Source organism: Triticum dicoccoides, chromosome 5A (genome assembly GCF_002162155.2).
Source record: "Triticum dicoccoides isolate Atlit2015 ecotype Zavitan chromosome 5A, WEW_v2.0, whole genome shotgun sequence".
Lineage (NCBI taxonomy): Eukaryota > Viridiplantae > Streptophyta > Magnoliopsida > Poales > Poaceae > Triticum > Triticum dicoccoides.
This window is the reverse complement of record NC_041388.1, coordinates 36595036-36612464: the sequence shown is the minus strand read 5'-3', so window position 1 is coordinate 36612464 and position 17429 is coordinate 36595036.

Genomic DNA, 17429 nt, shown 5'->3' with positions numbered 1-17429 from the left:
ACCCTTCCATCGTTGGATACTGCAGCCATCGAGCCTCGCAGCCCACCGGACACTCCTGCCCACTATGCACGAGACGCATCAAGCTTTTGGCTCGACCTCTGTTTGCAGAAAGTTGTAATCTGCGAAGTGCCCACACCATCAGAAGACTACATGGATTACAAGCTCATTGCCTTGTTCAACATGGGATTAGTCTATCTGGAATCCGGTCGCCATACATGGTTATGGCTCATCATCAATCCTGTTGAGGCAACATTTTTGTCTGATGCTATAGTGCACGATGACATCGTTTACGTGGTCGACGCACAGATTGGCTGCCTATACGGGTGGAATCTATCGTCGTGTAATTGTTCTATCTCATCTCTCTTTACCTTATGAATACGACTAGCTGTTCATTTGTTACAAATTTAGAATGCATAGCATGTCTATAACCACATCATTGCTATATGTTCCTCTCATTTCCTAGATTTTTATGACCAGACATGTTATTATTAGAGTTCATATGAGAACAATTGGCATCTAATGATTGTTAGAATACATATTATGAGCATAACATCATGATTTCTATATGTTACTCTCATTTACAAGATTTTTATAACAATGCATGTTATTGCTTAGAGTTGATATGAGAACAGTAGTAGTAAGTGCTATGGTAGAATATGAGTAGGCGTTGTCATAGCTGTTTTCCTCTCATTGTTACATGATGTTTGAACCATGACATATTGCTAGAATATGAAAGCCATTGGCTTATTTTTTTTAACTTGGGGTATGGTTATGACCATGGCATTGCAATTCTCGGTCTATGATATGTGTCAGTGTTATAATAATCTTAATTCCACACATACTCTGAACATGATTGTTTATTTTTGTCCTTTTAGTCTCCAATTTGAATTGTTGCAGCAGACGCAAATGTGCTGGCCTTCATGATTCCAGGACCTGGAATCATACCAGCCGATGTGTGGTGGTTTATCGCTTGTTCAGCTGACGACAGTCATTTGATGCTCATTCGCACTTACCAAATTGACCAAACCATTACATCAAACCACATGCAATACAATGCATGCGGCGTTCGTGACATTGATGGCTATGGCTGCTTCGTGTTCGAGAAAGATCCCAGCTCCGTTGGGCCAGGCATATTCAACTGGAGGCGGGTTTACAGCCTCGGCAACCACTCCTTGTTCCTCGGGCTCAGTTATCCGATCATCCAACCAATCATCGATCATATCACCGGCGATGAATACTATTCTATGCAACTTCCATTCGCGAGGGGGGCTGTGTTTACACATCATACCATGGGTTTCATGAATCACCATATTCAGAGATTCATCGACACAGCTTGTTGCCACATAATCTTCAGTGTGTGAAAGGCATCAAGCTTCCATGCGATGGATGGCTTTTGCAAACCCGACATGCGGCGATGTGGTTCATGCCAACAACAAATATGCACAACTTGATTCGTGCTGATATCTAGACTGACCCATGTATTCTGCTGCTGTAGCACGACCCTCTTTTGTTGGATATTATGTACTGTTGTTAGTTTGAAGCACTCCTCTGGTTTGAAGGATAGATACCTTCTTGGGATCAAGTGCATCCTAACTCACCTGCGTAGGATGTACTGATAATGATGATGGAGATGCTGTGCAGAAGCCATATATATCAGTTAGGCTTCAAGTGCGTACTTGCTAGTTAAACCTATGTATAAATTGTGAAACTAAATACGACTAGTAAGTACTCCAGTACAGTAGTAGTACTAGTATACATCGGTCAAATTATTCATCATGTCCACACATTGAATTGACGTGACAACATGCTGCGCGTGAGGTGACACAAGAATACCGGTGGCGTGTTTGGGTATTCTGGACTTTAGATTTGGAGTACGACTTATCTGTCGAAATCTTTCATCATTCACTTAAAACAGTCGATTGATCATACATTGAGTACCATATAACTGGAATTACCTATGCAAGTCAAAGAAGGATTGGCCGGTGCTGCCGGCTGGCGTCAAGTTTGATCCGACGGATCAGGAACTGATCGAGCACCTTGAGGCCAAAGTGAGTGCTGACAGCGCGAGATTTCAGTCTCTCGTTGATTTGTTCATACCAACCATCGACAGCGAGCACGGCATATGCTACACCCAACCTGAGAAACTTCCAGGTAAGACATCGATCCGCCGTCTACTTGCACAAACATATTCCTTTGTTTATAGCTCTATTTTTCTTTTTAGACGTAGACCTAGTGAAGCAATTACAATTTGACAGTTAATAAAAAGTGAAACAAGTGACTGCAACATGCCAAAGATGTTATGGAAATTACAACTAGGTACACTAAAACCTATATTCCACAATACTGCAGGTATCACACTGAGTGGCCTAAGGAAGCATTTCTTCCAGCGCAATTCCAGGGCATTCAAAAGGGGCACATGGACGCGTCGCAAGATACAGTCGGAGTGCGGCATGCACGTGATGTGGCACAAGACCGGCAATACCTTGCCGGTGATGGTCAACGGCCGGCAGACGTCCAGCAAAAAAGGTTCTGGTGCTGCACACCAACAAGAACTTCAACTAGCAGAGGACCAACTGGGTGATCCACCAGTACCACCTCAGGGACCTGGAGCAAGAGAAGGAGCGGGAGCTGGTCCTCTGCTTGATTTTCTACCAGACGAACACTCGGGCCAGGAGTAAAAAGATTATAAGTTAGTTTGGTATTGATAGTTGTACTACCTTGTCATCCTCAACTTGTTATTGTTGTTAACGATCTTTTTCTATGAACTTGCATTTGCTTCCAACCATCATGCCGAGGGTCGACGTGGATATAAAGCTGAATCATTTGTTTTGAAACAAATTTTCAGGCACCTGATTTTTATTTGATTGGTAGCATAAGCACCCCCCGTTTGAATTCCCAGTTCTCCAATTTTTTAGAAACAAGTGCATGCACTTATTATCACGATAAAAAACAATATCCATGCTGCATTCCAGTTACCAGTCTTTACTTGCAGAATTCTCTCGTTTATTGAGCACGTATATTGTTTTTTCAGGTGGGTTGTAGACTGCCCAGGGTTGGTTTTGTTTTTAACAGGCCCAGCCCATGATGACAACGGAGCACAAAGATCCAGTAGGTATCTACTGGCCTTTGGCCCGCCAGCGTTAGTTATATTTTGTCTTACAACATCCGCAGGCAGTTTTTTTACTGAATCAAACACACAGCCCAGTTCTATTATCCTCTTGAAACACATGTCCTACATCCGTTTTCTAATCTCTACCTATAGTTTTACTAGTTCATATACACGTATCATTATATTGAAAACACATAAAATTCCCTTTTCATATTTACATCCTTATTTTTGTTGTTTTTCCCACCCAGTGCTGATTTTTTTACCACTCGTTTTCCATTAAACCAACTCAATTGTCCCACGTCTTATTTTCTTACAAAAACAAAACGATTTTTTTGGCAAATCAATAAGTTCTTAAAAAAATGTTTATCATTTCGGGATTACAACAGTTTGGACTCCACTCAAATATGCAAAATAAGGTTAAACTTTTTGACCGTGGTCCTGGGCAGAAAATGGGCTATAATAAATTACTTAAGAATTAGCAAATGGGCTGCAAATTATAAAAAATAGCGAATGGGCTTTATGTTGTCTGCCACATATTTGGAGGCTGACTTGTGGGCCTACTAAGTTCATGCGTACACAAGGTTTCTCAAAAAAGAAACTTAGTCAACAATCGACTCTACCATCGTCAGACCGTTAGATGTCAATCTAATGACAATCGTGCTTCCGCAGTCTCTGATCTTCCTGCCCCAGCCGCCCAAACCAGCGCCGTCGGAACCGCCTGCTCCCGCCTCCCGTGGCCGGCAGTGCTGCTGGGCAGGCCTCATGGCCCCATCATACTCGCATCCCTGGCCTGTCTATCCATCTACTCACCCATACCTCCTGTTATTTTCCGGCGATGGCAGCCAAACCAGTCAACCCTCGTACTCTCCACCGCATGGGCAGCCACTGCCGTGTCTTCCCCGGATCCGTGTTGTTCCCTTCGTAGGCCTCGCCGTCTTCCACCGCCCTAGTGCTCTCGGCGTGGCATGGTCAACAATGTCCATCCAACGGCCATAGTGCTTCTTCAACCTTTGGTCTTCTTTCCCACCCCCAAAGCAGCGCCCAAAGCAGCGCCGGTCATCGTTCCCATACTACTCCCACCGTTGGCCAGGCCATCCCTAAAATAATTATTCCTCCACCTAAAATAGGGACCCACCGGACGGGCCACCAGTATTTCGCGAAAAAAATGTTTCCTCCCTGACTGCTGGGACCCACCGGACGGGCCACCGTATTTCGCAAAAAAAATGTTTGCCCCTGACTTCTGGGACCCACCGGACAAACCACCGTATTTCGCAAAAAAAAAACATTCCCCCCGCTGTCAGCTCGGACCCACCGGAAGTGCCTCCTTATTACGCACAGAAAAATGAATACTCCCCCTGCTAGCTGGGACCCACCATGGTGGGAGGCTGACTTGTGGGCCTACTAAGTTGACGGGGACGGAGGGCTTTGTCAACTTAGTTAATATGAACGATTCTAGCTCCAGTGACCGTATGATGTCCATCGAACGGCCGTCGTGCTTCTTCAATCTCTGCTCTTCCTGTTCCAGCCGCTCAAACAAGCGCCGGCGGGACTGCCTGCTCCCTCCTCCCCGCGGCCGGTTGTGCTGCCGCGCAGGCCTCACCGCCCATCGTACTCCCATCGCTGGCCTAGCCATCCCTCTACTCACCGGCCACGGCAGACGAACCAGTAAACTGTCGTACAGTCGTACTCCCCTCCACGTGGGAAACAACTGCCGAGTCTTCCCTGCCTCCATGTCGTTCCCTTCCTAGGCCTCGCTGTCGTCCACCGCCCTGGTGCTCTTGGCGTGGCCTGGTCAACGTGGTCAACGACCGACATGCATCTGAAGTGGACTATACACTACTAGGAAAAGGGCTAAAGATGAGATTCACACTAATCGCGCACTGTACATGTGGTGCGCCATTACTAAATACTAATGTCGCACCATGTGTTGGGACGCCATTAGTGTGCAAATACTAATGGCGCACCACATCCACGGTGCGCCATTAGTAAAAAAAAGATATTTTTTTTTCAAAACTACTAATGGCGCACCATGGGTGTGGTGCGCCATTACTAGTTGAACTACTAATGGCGCACCACATCCACGGTGCGCCATTTGTAAAAAAAAATTTATTTTTTTTTCAAAATTACTAATGGTGCACCGTGGGAGTGGTGCGCCATTACTAGTTGAACTACTAATGGCGCACCATGCCACGGTGCGCCATTAGTAACTTGGCCACCACTTCACCGAATGCACCCCCCCCTGTGGACCACCTTTTCAGTTTAAAAAAAATAAAAAAATGATGGAAATGTCAAAAAATAAAAGAAAATAAGTTTCCCATGTGATATGTGGTCTAGTTGTTAGCAAAATTTACAAACATGAATTTTCGACTTTTTTGCAAAATCTCTCGAGAATTTGTAAAAATGGGCATAACTTTCGCATACGAACTCGGATGAAAAAGTTTTTTATATGAAAAATCATCTACTCGAAAAGTTACATCCGAATTTAACGAGGAGAACCCCGTTAAACATTTTCAAAATCCTCAAAAACCTAACAGAAAAAAAGTTACGGGGCTTTTAAGATCTAGGGAGGCAAAAAAATTCAAAAAAATTCAAACTTACTAATGGCGCACCTGCCCATGGTGCACCATTAGTTTCTTCCCGCCTTCAAAATTCAAAATCAATAAAAAAATAAAAAAAAGTTAGTAATGGCGCACCTGCCCATGGTGCGCCATTAGTATCTTCCCGCCTTCAAGATTCAAAATAAATCAAAAAAATAAAAAAAAGTTAGTAATGGCGCACCTGCCCGCGGTGCGCCATTACTATGCCGTATATATGGCTGGGCGTGGTCGTCTCCTCCTTACCTCTTCATTCTTTCTCCTCCACTCCACCTCTCCTCCGCTCCATCTCCTCCTCTCCTCCACTCCATCTTCCCTTCTCTCCTCCACCATACTACCCTCCTCCTCTCCGGCGACCTCCTCCTCCTCTCCGGCGACCTCCTCCTCCCTCCTCTCCGGTGAGCTCCTCCTCCCTCCTCTTCGGTGAGCTCCTCCTCCCTCCTCTCCTCCCATCCCCTCATGGTTTCTCCTTCCTCCTCTCCTCTCCGATGCTTCGTTGAACTCCTCTCCGGCGACCTCCTCCTCCTCTCCGGCGATGTAGGCGAGCGCCTCTCCGGTGACCTCCTCCTCCTCCTCTCCATCGAACTCCTCTTCGGCAAAAGAACACGGCAAAATAACGTAAAAGATCCAAAAACAGGAACAAAATTTGAAATAATATCGTGCCAAAAAACGAGCAAAAAAATGAGAAAAAATGGGCAAAAAAATCACGATCCAGATCCAAATTCAAAATTCAAAAAAATAGCAATGGCGCACGGTGGGGGTTAGACGGTGCGCCACTACTATTTTCCCACCTTCAAAATTCAAAAATACTAATGGCGCACCAGTGGCCTATACTAATGGCGCACCGTGGGCCATACTAATGGCGCACCAACGGTGCGCCATTAGAAAAAAATTCTAGTGGCGTGATGCTAATGGCGCACCGGTAGTGCGCCATTAGTAGGCAAAACCGGTGCGCCATTAGTAGGCCTTTTCCTAGTAGTGATACGTGGAGAGGCCAATAGCTGGGTCCATGGCCGCACACTAGGAAATGCCTCCTTATTACGCGCAAAATAATGATTCCTCCACCTGACATCAGGGACCCACCGAAAGGGCCTCTCTATTTCACGCAAAAAATGTTACCGCCGCTGACAACTCGGACCCACCAGCTATATATTCGCACGCAAGGAAGTGCCTCCTTATTGTGCAAAAAAAATGAATACTCCCCCTGTTAGGTGGGAGCCAGTATAGTGGTAGGCTGACTTGTGGGCCTACTAAGTTGACGGGGACGGAGGGCTTTGTCAACTTAGTCAATATGCACGATTCTAGGTCCAGTGACCATACGATGTCCATCCAACGGCCGTAGTGCTTCTTCAACCTCTGGTCTTCTTGCTCTAGCCGCCCAAACCAGCGCCGGTCGTGCCTCGTGCTCCTGCCTCCCGTGGCCGGCTGTGATGCGGTGGAGGCCTCACCGCCCCCTACTACTCCCACCGCTAGTCAGGCCATCACTCTACTCACCCACACCCCCTGTTATTCTGCGGCGACGGCAGCCTCACACCAAAGTGAACCAGTGAACCCTCGTACTCCTTTACGCGTGGGTATCCACTGTCGCGTCTTCCCCGGCTCCACGTCGTCCCCTTCATAGGCCTCGCCGTCGTCCACCGCCCTGGTGCTCTCGGCGCGGCGTGGTCAACGTGGTCAAGGAATGGCTTCCATCGGACATGGACCGTACGTGGAGAGGCTGACAGCTGGGTCCACGGCCACAGCAAGGAAGTGCCTCCTTATGACGTGCAAAATAATTATTCCTCCACCTGACAGCGGGGACCCACCGGACGGGCCACCGTATTTCGCAAAAAACGTTTCCCTCCTGTCTGCTGGGACCCACCAGCTACACCTTCGCACGCAAGGAAGTGCGTCCGGGCAAAAAAAAAACGATTCGCCCCCCCTGACTGCTAGGACCCACCAGCTACATCTTCGCACACAAGGAAGTGCCTGACAGTCGGGACCCACCTGGTTGAACCGTACGTAGCGTTGTCATTCTGGTCGCGAACGTGTATGTACATACTGGTCGATGTTCAGGCGTGCCCGTGTCGTAGTAGAGGCGCGCACGTGTCGTAGTAGAGGCGCGCACGTAGAATGTACACGTACATACAGTGGCCAGGGTGCAAGAAAGAAAATACAGCCACATATGTGTACATACGGGCGGGGTCTCGAACGCCTACTCGCGCATACGTACGGCCAGGGTTCATTTACATGGTTGGGTCAGAACGGAGAAACAGCATCGTCGTCGTGTTCATGGGGAGGCAATGGAATGCGTCGTGTTCATGGGGAGGCAACAGAATGCGTCGTGTTCATCGGGAGGCAACAGAATGCGTCATGTTCATCGGGAGGCAACGGAATGTGTGGGAGCCAACCGGATGGGTCAGAACAGAATGCGTGGTCATGTTCATCGGGAGGGCTTGGATGGAACAGCCGATGGAAACGAAGCCTGGCGTACCGCAAAACGGAGGAAACAGACCTCCTACGGTCGAAATGGGGGTCCTGTTGATCAGGAGGGGTGTGGCGTACTGCAAAACGGAGGAAACGGACCTCCTACAGTCGAAATGGGGGTCCTGTTGATCGGGAGGGGTGTGGCGTACCGCAAAATGGACGAAACAGACCTCCTATGGTCGGAACGGGGGTCATGTTCATCGGGACGGGTGTGGCGTACCGCAAAACGGGACTCCACGGGATATAGTTCATCTCCACCGTCGACCTCCTCCAGCCTCCACGGGCTCCTGTTCATCCAGCCTCTACCGCACGCTACTCCACCAGCTACTGTGCAACCACCCCTCCACCGTATACTGTTCATCCAGCCCTCCACACCACGGGGTCCTGTTCAACCACCCCTCCACGGGCACACCTCCGCCGTCTACTGTTCATCCAACCCTCCACCACACCACAGGGTCCTGTTCATCCAGAGGCAACGCCACCGCTCACTGTTCATCCAACCCCCCCATCAATACTCACTGTTCATCCAATCGACCGGCTTCAGTTAGTAGCAGTAGCGAAGGAATCGCTCTATCGGGTTCAGTTAACAGCCATCGATCGATCGCCCGGGTTTAGTAACGCGTAGCCTACAATGCAATCGCTCGGGTTCAGTTAGAGCCCAACGCCTCGCTCGGGTTCAGTTAGAGCCAACGCCTCGCACACACGCGCGTACGTGTACGAGAGAAACGCGCATCGCTCGGTCCCCGACCTCCCACCTAACCGGGAACTCCCCGAATTTTTCCTCCCCCTTGCTTCTACCATGGTTTTTTCCGTCATGGACGACCCAAAGAATGTCATGCAGCTGCGTCTCCGGTCCGCCCAGGACGAAAAGCCCATTTTCTGTCATGATTTTTTGTCAGAGAAGTAGGAGCCCACCACATATATGATGATATCGGGTTTTGTCACAATTATCGTCATAGAAGTGTCATATGTACGACAGAAAAAGTTTCGTTCTATCTTGTATCATCATGGCCCATCAGTCCGGCCCATGTCATACAGGCCGGACATTCGAGGACTCCTTAATCCAGGACTCCCTCAGAAGTCTCTCATCCAGGTCGCCGGACCAGGAACCTTTCATTGCGTCCTCTCGCTTCATCAGCTCCTTCGTCCACCTTGCCGTTGCCGCTCCTACGACCGCCTCGTCCACGGCAACAAAATTTATCCCCCGACCTGGCCATCTGCCGTCTAAAGTCTTCTTCCCCGCCGCCGACAGCCATCGCACCCGCAGCACCCTCAACATATCAGCAGGGGCCTACACGGCGTCACAAGAGAGGTAGTACTCTTCCATATGAGCTTAAGTAATTGATCTCACACGGAAAATAGATCGTAAATTGTATACTGTATGTTTCTTGTCCGTACCATCGTAGTGGCTAGTTGAAAGCAGACATTGGTTGCGAAGTAGCTTTGTCCGGTTTCCACCTTCAGATCCGCCATGGCACGGTCACTATACTCATAAAGCTTATGGTTTCCCCCCTTTATATTCACTACCATCATCGTAGGTGCTTTGTGTCGTGCTAGCACTACTCCTCAGGACCTCAACCCATCAAGCGAAATAACATGCCACTCATAATTCCAAAGCTTAGGTGTTGAAATACGAATCTGATATGATGCTCATATTACTAAAACAAAGAACGTTTAATTGGTCACCTAATGTTCCTGTATTCTTTTCGAAAAGCATGTGCGCCACCCACTGGTCCAGCTAGTTCCACTTTCCTGATTTTACTCTTGATGCTTAGAGTTTTCCCCTTTTTTCTACTCTACTATGATCTGCGTAGGTGCTTTCTGTCGTACTAGCATTATTCCACCCTTCAAGCTAAACAACACAACACTCAAAATTCCAAAGCTTAGTTGTTCAAATGTGATTGTGATATGATACTGATATTAGTTAACAGACACATTTAATTGGTTAGCTAAAGGTCCCACTTGAGTTTCCAAATGCATGTCGCGACATATAGAGAGACAGCAGAATTGCATTTCTTTGTCACTTGTTGACTATACTTTCTTGTCCATACCAAATCTTAGGTGTTATTTCAAAGCAAACATCGGTTTCTAACTACCCTTTGCGCAGTTTGCAGCTTCAGATCTGCCATCCCACTGCCACGGTCAACACTATACTCGTCATGCTTATGGTTTCCCCATTTTATGATGACCACGATCAACCTATGTGGTTCGTGTCGTAATAGCACTTCTCCACCCATCGAGCTAAACAAGCTTAGTTGTACAAATTCAAATATGATATTATGCTTATATTAGTAAAACTGAGAGATGTTTAATTGGTCAGCCAAATGTTCCTACGTTAGTTTCGAAATGCATGTGAGCCACATATGGAGAGACCGGAAGGAATACTATTTCTCTATGCGCTCTGGTTCATCATGTGTGGGCAACCGACATTGTATAGAAAGTCTTGTAATATCTTCAATCTGCTTGCTCTTCTGCTCTTCTTTAAGATGATCCTCTTCTCTTATTTAGTAAGTATGTTCCTTGTTGGGAAGAGTAGCAGAGACATTTGCGATCGACTTGTCAGGTCGAGTTGTTCTCCCTTAGTATATTTTGAATCTGTCAGGTTTGGTCGACTTGTTCTTCTTTACTATATGTTGAAGCTGTCATCTGCGAGGTATCATCACTTCCGGAGCTCTCATATTTTGAGTAGTAGGCCACATTATATTAATGCACACACCAAATTACAGCATGCATGGCATCTCAGAGAAGAATTGCAGAGATAGCACAAAGGGGTTTACAAGGATGCAGTATTGGATTAGAATCACTTCTGCATTACAAAGATAATCTCACTTGTTTTTATGTTTTCATGCATGTCAGGTATTGAACATTATCAAAATGAATATGAGAATGGGCGCACGAGAGGAATATTGCGGAACAATCCAGTGGCTAACAAACTTGGCATGGTGGAGGATGGCCTATCTTATTCACCCATCAAGGTGCTTGCTCTAACTTGGCAAGGTTGTATTGGTCGCACATATTTTGCATCTGACCTCTTGCATTACTTCTATTTTGTTACACCATCTGCTTAGTTTAAGCAGCATATATGAGTATATGCCATACCTATCCATTTTCTATACCTATTCCATGTGTCGTCATACTATGTTTTTCCAGTCAAATGTTGTTCTTTCCTAATAGATGTCCAAAGGGAAGAGGGTGAGTGCAGATCCTCAAGGAGTACAAACTAGGTATTTGGAAAAGGTAGTGATACCTGATATATCAGATAGATTAGCAGCCACAGAAAACACAAGCCCAACTGTACTACACTTTACCCCTACTCCACTGGCCAAACCCCTATTAGAACCGCTGAGAGCCCTGCATCAGTTACTGTCTATGATATCAATTCAAAATTTGAACTCCTAAATTTCTGCATGTGCCTTACCTTCTCTCTTGCATGAAAACTAATTTCAGATGAATCTCCTTGCTCAAAGGATCACAGGATCTCACAACAATACTGGGTTCTGCATTGCTCTTGTCAGTACCTCTTGCCCTTTGTGAGCATACTTACACTAATTGCTGTTTGATTATGTAGCATCACTGTAAATGTTTGCTTCTTTATCCTCCCTTTGCTTGAAATTACAAGATCTATATTTACTCTTAGATAAATGTAGAATTAACACAATGGTTATGAAGTTTTCGATTGCTCATGTAAGTACCTGTTGTCATGTACTCCCTCTGTATCGAATTAATTGTTGATCAATTGGATGTATTTAGAACTTAATAGTGTTAGATACATCCATTTGAGCGACAAGTAATAATGGAAGGTGGTGGTATTACTGTACTTGCTTCGCAAGATTGTTGATTGTCTAGCATTAATTTGCATCTTATCTGCCCTGCCCTCCACTTTCTCCAAATTATCATATCTACATTTACTCTTACCAAAATGTTGAATAAAGCCAATGCCACTGCACACATTGATGTCTGCATTCCTCTTGTCAGTACCTTTTTTCCTTGTAACCCTGTACTTAATTAATTGATATTTGATTATGTATCATCAATCTGCACCTGAGGTTCATTATCCTTTGTTTCTTCCAATATTATTTGATCTATATTTACTCTTTGCAAAATGTAGAATATTGGCAACGCTTATAAAGAATTTTCATTGGGGAATTTATTGAATTATCCTTCCATCAACATGGAGAAGGGCTTTGTCCAGCCCGTGTTAACATGTAATGTAAGTTCATCCTTCTCAAGCCTTCAAACTTTGTTCTAGTATAGAGTTGGATAGGCATCATTTCCTCCACTTCTGTTTACTTTGCTATTTACATCTGATTGGATGTTTGCAACAAGTACGAGTTTTAAACTGTAGTAGTAAAAACACGTTCCTTATGCAGAACAGATCCATTTATTTGCTTATATAATTGTGAAACATGTTCTGAGTGTCTCCTTGTTTCTCTTTTAGAGTTGTATCTCTTATGCCAGGCAGAACTTTAGGGAAGATAGTAAGCCAAATCATATTGAGGACAGTGAGATGACCCCAAGTTCATATCCTGATGAAGACAGTGAGTTGAAGCTACTGACCAGCTGGTGTGAGACAACCTCTATGCAGTCGCTGCCTCAATTAGTTCGACTTCTCCAGTCTCAACTTAAAGCGGAAAGGCTTGCTTCAACTCAACTCCGACTTGAAGTCAAAGATGCAAAGAAGATGTCAGAAGACTGCCATGCACACTATGGTGCCATACAGCTAGGGATGGAGCATCTATCATTGACACAACTTAGGTCTCATCAGCTTGTTCGGCTGCTTGCGGGGCCCGTCCTGGCCAGGCCTACTGCCTTCTGAAGTGCTCTCAGATTTGTATATTCTTTTGTCGACGCGTTTATATGCACTAGTGGTGACCTTTGATGCCCGGTGTATGTAATCCGCGGTCACGTTGCACTTTATTATCACCGGTAGCAAACTTTGATTCCCGGTGGATGTAATATGCTGTAATTTCTTTATTGTATAGTCTAGGTTTATTCTTTGGTCGGTATGCTGTAATTTGGGCCGAAAGGTTCAGTGGATCTCAGTGTTGTCGGTCTTCAGGCCGGCCCGTTACTCATATGGGCCAAAACGTGGGCCTATAATCATCTTGGGCCATTAGCAGGTCTAAACCTAGTAGTTTCCCACCTTTAACAGTCTGAGTAAAGTTCTAGCCAGCTGGGCCATAGAATGCCATGGGCTTTTAACATGATAAAACCTAGATTGAGCCAGCGTTGGACCAAAAAAATTCACGGGCCAATACAGGCCGAAATAGCCTAAGGCCCATGTTCGGCCCAAATAGGACGAGGAGTTAACAGGCCAAAACATATCTCGGGCTTGATTGGCCCAATAAAATTATGGGCTTTAAGCAGGCCGGTATCCACGCGGGCCATAGCCCCAAAAGTGTCACGGGCCATTATCAGATGGGCTGTAAGCAGGCTGGATTCCACGCGGCTTGTAATTTGGCCCAACTGTTCCATGGGCCATTAACGGGCCGATAGGCCTGTTGGGCTGAAATTTATCCATGAAGACTATGGGCCGTTAAGAGGCCTAAAGTTCAAGAAATGGCCCAGTTTCTGCATGGGCCGTTAAAGGGCCTAAAGTTAAATCGTCCTGACAACGTCCCAGATGCACCACATGTCACATCCCTACTTCTGGTATGACCTAGACAACCTAGTCATTTGTGCATCATGTTTAAATCCCATTTAAAATTGAAATGGGGAATTGTGAAACCCTCAAATTTCATTTTTGGAAATGACCCAGATAAAAATTGCTCCAAAAAGGTCCAAGAAAAGGTTCACGTTGCTCTCTAAAAATATTGGTCAGAAGTAAAATTCAAACAAATATTTTCAGGAGCTCATAAATATTTATTTTGGCCTTCTGGAATTAATCCAGTAATTATTTGCTTGGATATATATATGATATATATATAATATGTCCAAAAATTATGCTAGTAGTTGAGGAGCTCTGGGGTAATACCACTAGCCCCTGCAAAAATTGGCATAAGAAAATAAAATGGTTTAGTATTTTTATTAAACCAAACAAATGTCAGAAAATAGAAAAGAAAAACAAAAATTGAAAAACCTACCTGGACCTTACTTGCGGCCAGCTCCTGTGCTAGCCCAGCACTGTGTGGCCTGGCCGGCCCAGCTAGCGAGCCCGGCCCATCCCCACCTCCCCTATCGTCTTCCTCCTCTTGCCAGGAGGACGAAGGGCGCGTCACCGCGCGCGCACGCGCTGCACCACCTCCTGCTTCCGCCGACGCGGGAGAGGCTCCTGGAGCCGCCGCGTACTCCCCCGACCCCCCTCTCAACTTTCCCACCGAGTCGATCCCCATCTCTGCCGCCTCCCCCTTGCTTTTCTCGCATGGCCGAGCGCTGCCATCGCCGCAGCAGCCACCGCCTCCCCCTCGCCCTCTCTCCGTGTCTGCGAGCTCCGCCACCTTGCCCTGAAGCTCTCCATCGAGCCACGCGCCTCGGGAGGCCCTGGAGCGCATCCATCACCGCCGTCTTCATCTCCGGCCGCCGTGGATCCCCATCGCCGCCCCGCCGTCTCCAGTGCATCCCCAAGCTCGCCGTCAAGCCCACCGAGACCCCTATGAGCTGGTGCTCCTCCTCCCCTCTCCGTTTGCTCGCTTGCATGCCGTAGCCGCTGCCTCGCCGATGACCTTGACCGTCGCCGCCTGAGCTCGTCGCCTACGCAGCTCCGGTGACCAAATGGTCGCCCCGGCGAGTCTAAACCTCTCCTCGCACCCCGTAGAGCCTCGCTAGTGCATCTGCTCGCCCGCTAGCATGCCACAACAGTCAGACCACCGACGGCCGAACTCCGGCGGCCGCAAAAGAGCTCGCCGCCGTCGGCTTAGGCCACCCCAGCTCCTTCCGTTCGCTCCATTAGATGCGCCGCATCGCCAGCTAGCCGTAGCAGCAAACCACGAGTAAAACAGTGCCCTGTGGGCGTTTTCCTAGCCGCACCGCCGTCTCGGGGTTCGCCGGCATCAAGTCGCTGGTGGGTTTGACCCCGCTGACCGTTGACTGGGTGGGCCCAGTTTGACCTCCCCCTTGTGTCACTGACGCATGGGCCACCCCCTGACATTTATTTACGATTAGTTTAACACTAATTAACCTAGGTTAGTTAGCTAGTTAGTCGCTGACCAGTGGTCCCGGCGCCCACTAATCCTAATTAGACTAAATAAACCCCGTGTTAACTAACTGAGTCAGTGAGTCACTGACGTGTGGACCCCACACGTCAGGTTTGACTTGGTCAGCGCTGTTGACTTGCTGACGCAAGCTTGACACTGTGCTGACGCAATATATCATTTTCTGGTATTCAAATAAATCAGGAAATTCCAGAAAATACTATAAACTTCAAAAATTCATAGAAATTTAACCGTAGCTCAGATTGAAATAATTTATATATGAAAAATTATTAGAAAATTTCAATCTGTCCATTTGTACCATTTTCATGCATGACAACCCATCTATACATGCTGTATATATGAAAACACACTTATGGCATATTTAAGAGCTTAATTTGGAGTTGTATTTGAACCCTTGGTTCAAATGGACTTCAACCAAATAAATACTAGATGCATTAACTCAAACAACATCACCAACTCATGCCATGTTCATGCATCATAATGTTGCATATGCTTGTGTTTGATTGTCGACACCGTTCCTTCTTGATAGGTCCTGCTCCGGAGACCAATCCAGAGTACCTGTCAGAGGAGCAATGCCCCCCTGTTGATCTACCAGGCAAGCAAACCCCCTTGTTCATTCTGATACAATCCTACTCTCTCGCTCCTGCTCTCATTTATTGCATTAGGACAACAACGATTCAACTGCTACTTTATGCTGCGGTAGTTGAACCCATTCCTCTGCATGACCTGTCATTGCCACAGTAAATAGTTAAAACCCACTAGCATGTGTAGGAGTTGATTGAGCCATGTTGTGTTCTTGCCATGCCATGCCTGCTATTGCTTAGAGTTGTGTCAGGTCTGATTCATCGGGAATGAATTGGAGTGGTACGATATGTTCTGGTGCTGAGAGTTAAGCGTGTGAACACGATTTGGTAAAGGTAGCGGTGAGAGGCCTTGTAGGAGTACATGGTGGGTTGTCTCGCTGGAACCGTCCTTAAGAACTAAGTTCTGTGTAAGTTGTCCAATGACTAGTTGCTATCACACATTGGGCTCCGGGCACTCCAAGCTCTCTCGACTTATTAGCCAACTTGATCTCTATCCAAAAGTTGCAAATAGTTTCTGGTGTTTGTAGGTAGTGTTAGTAGTCTACCAAGTGGCACCCGGCCAGGTGGGCTTGGGACAGACTAGGCACAGTGGCACGGTGTACCAAGTGGCACCCGGATGGTGGGCTTGGGAACCCTGCTCACATCGTTTGGGGCCGTGAGCGACACCCCGGCCGGATCTCCTTGCGGATGGAACCCGAATAGGCGATAAACCTGGATGAGAGACTTGCGTGGTTAGTCAGGTCGTGGCCGACACCCTCGCTGGGATTCCGCTTGAAGGTTGCCAAGTACACATCGTGTAAATGGCGATAAGTGGTGAGAGCATGTGTGAAGAAGTACACCCCTGCAGGGTTATCATGATCTATTCGAATAGCCGTGTCCTCGGTTATGGACTTCTTGGATGCTTACGTGGTACATAGACAACTTAAAGTGGATACTCTAAAATTCTCAAGACAAGTGTGAGTGCTATGGATGGCCTTCTCGTAGGAGAGACGGGGATGAATCCATAGTAGTTTATTGATGTGGTGATTACTGGACTCGTGTGCGCTGCCTCACCTCAAAGAAGTTTCTTGTTGTCGTAGAACATGATAGCCACTAAGTCAAAGCTGGCTTGCTGCAACTAAACCCCACATTACCTTGTTGATACAATGCATGTATGATAGCATCTGATGTAAGTCTTTCTGAGTACCTTTGTACTCATGTTTGCTTTATTTATGTTTTGCAGGTGAGACATCTATCTCAGTAGTACCGCTTGGGCTTCGACGAGTAGCTTGTTACCTCAGCTACGATCTTGTACCTTGGAGGGACTTGTAGATAGTCAGGCTTCTCAACCTTTTTCTTCTGTAGTTGTCTGTACTCAGACATGTAATGCTTCCGCTGCTTGTATGCTCTGAATGATGGGTCATGTGACCCCTGTTTGTATTAATGCTATGTGGCTCTTCTGGGCCTTTATCTATATGAGTTGTGTTATGTTGTGATGCAATGTTGTACAACACATACTTGCATGTTATGCGTACTTGTGACATGT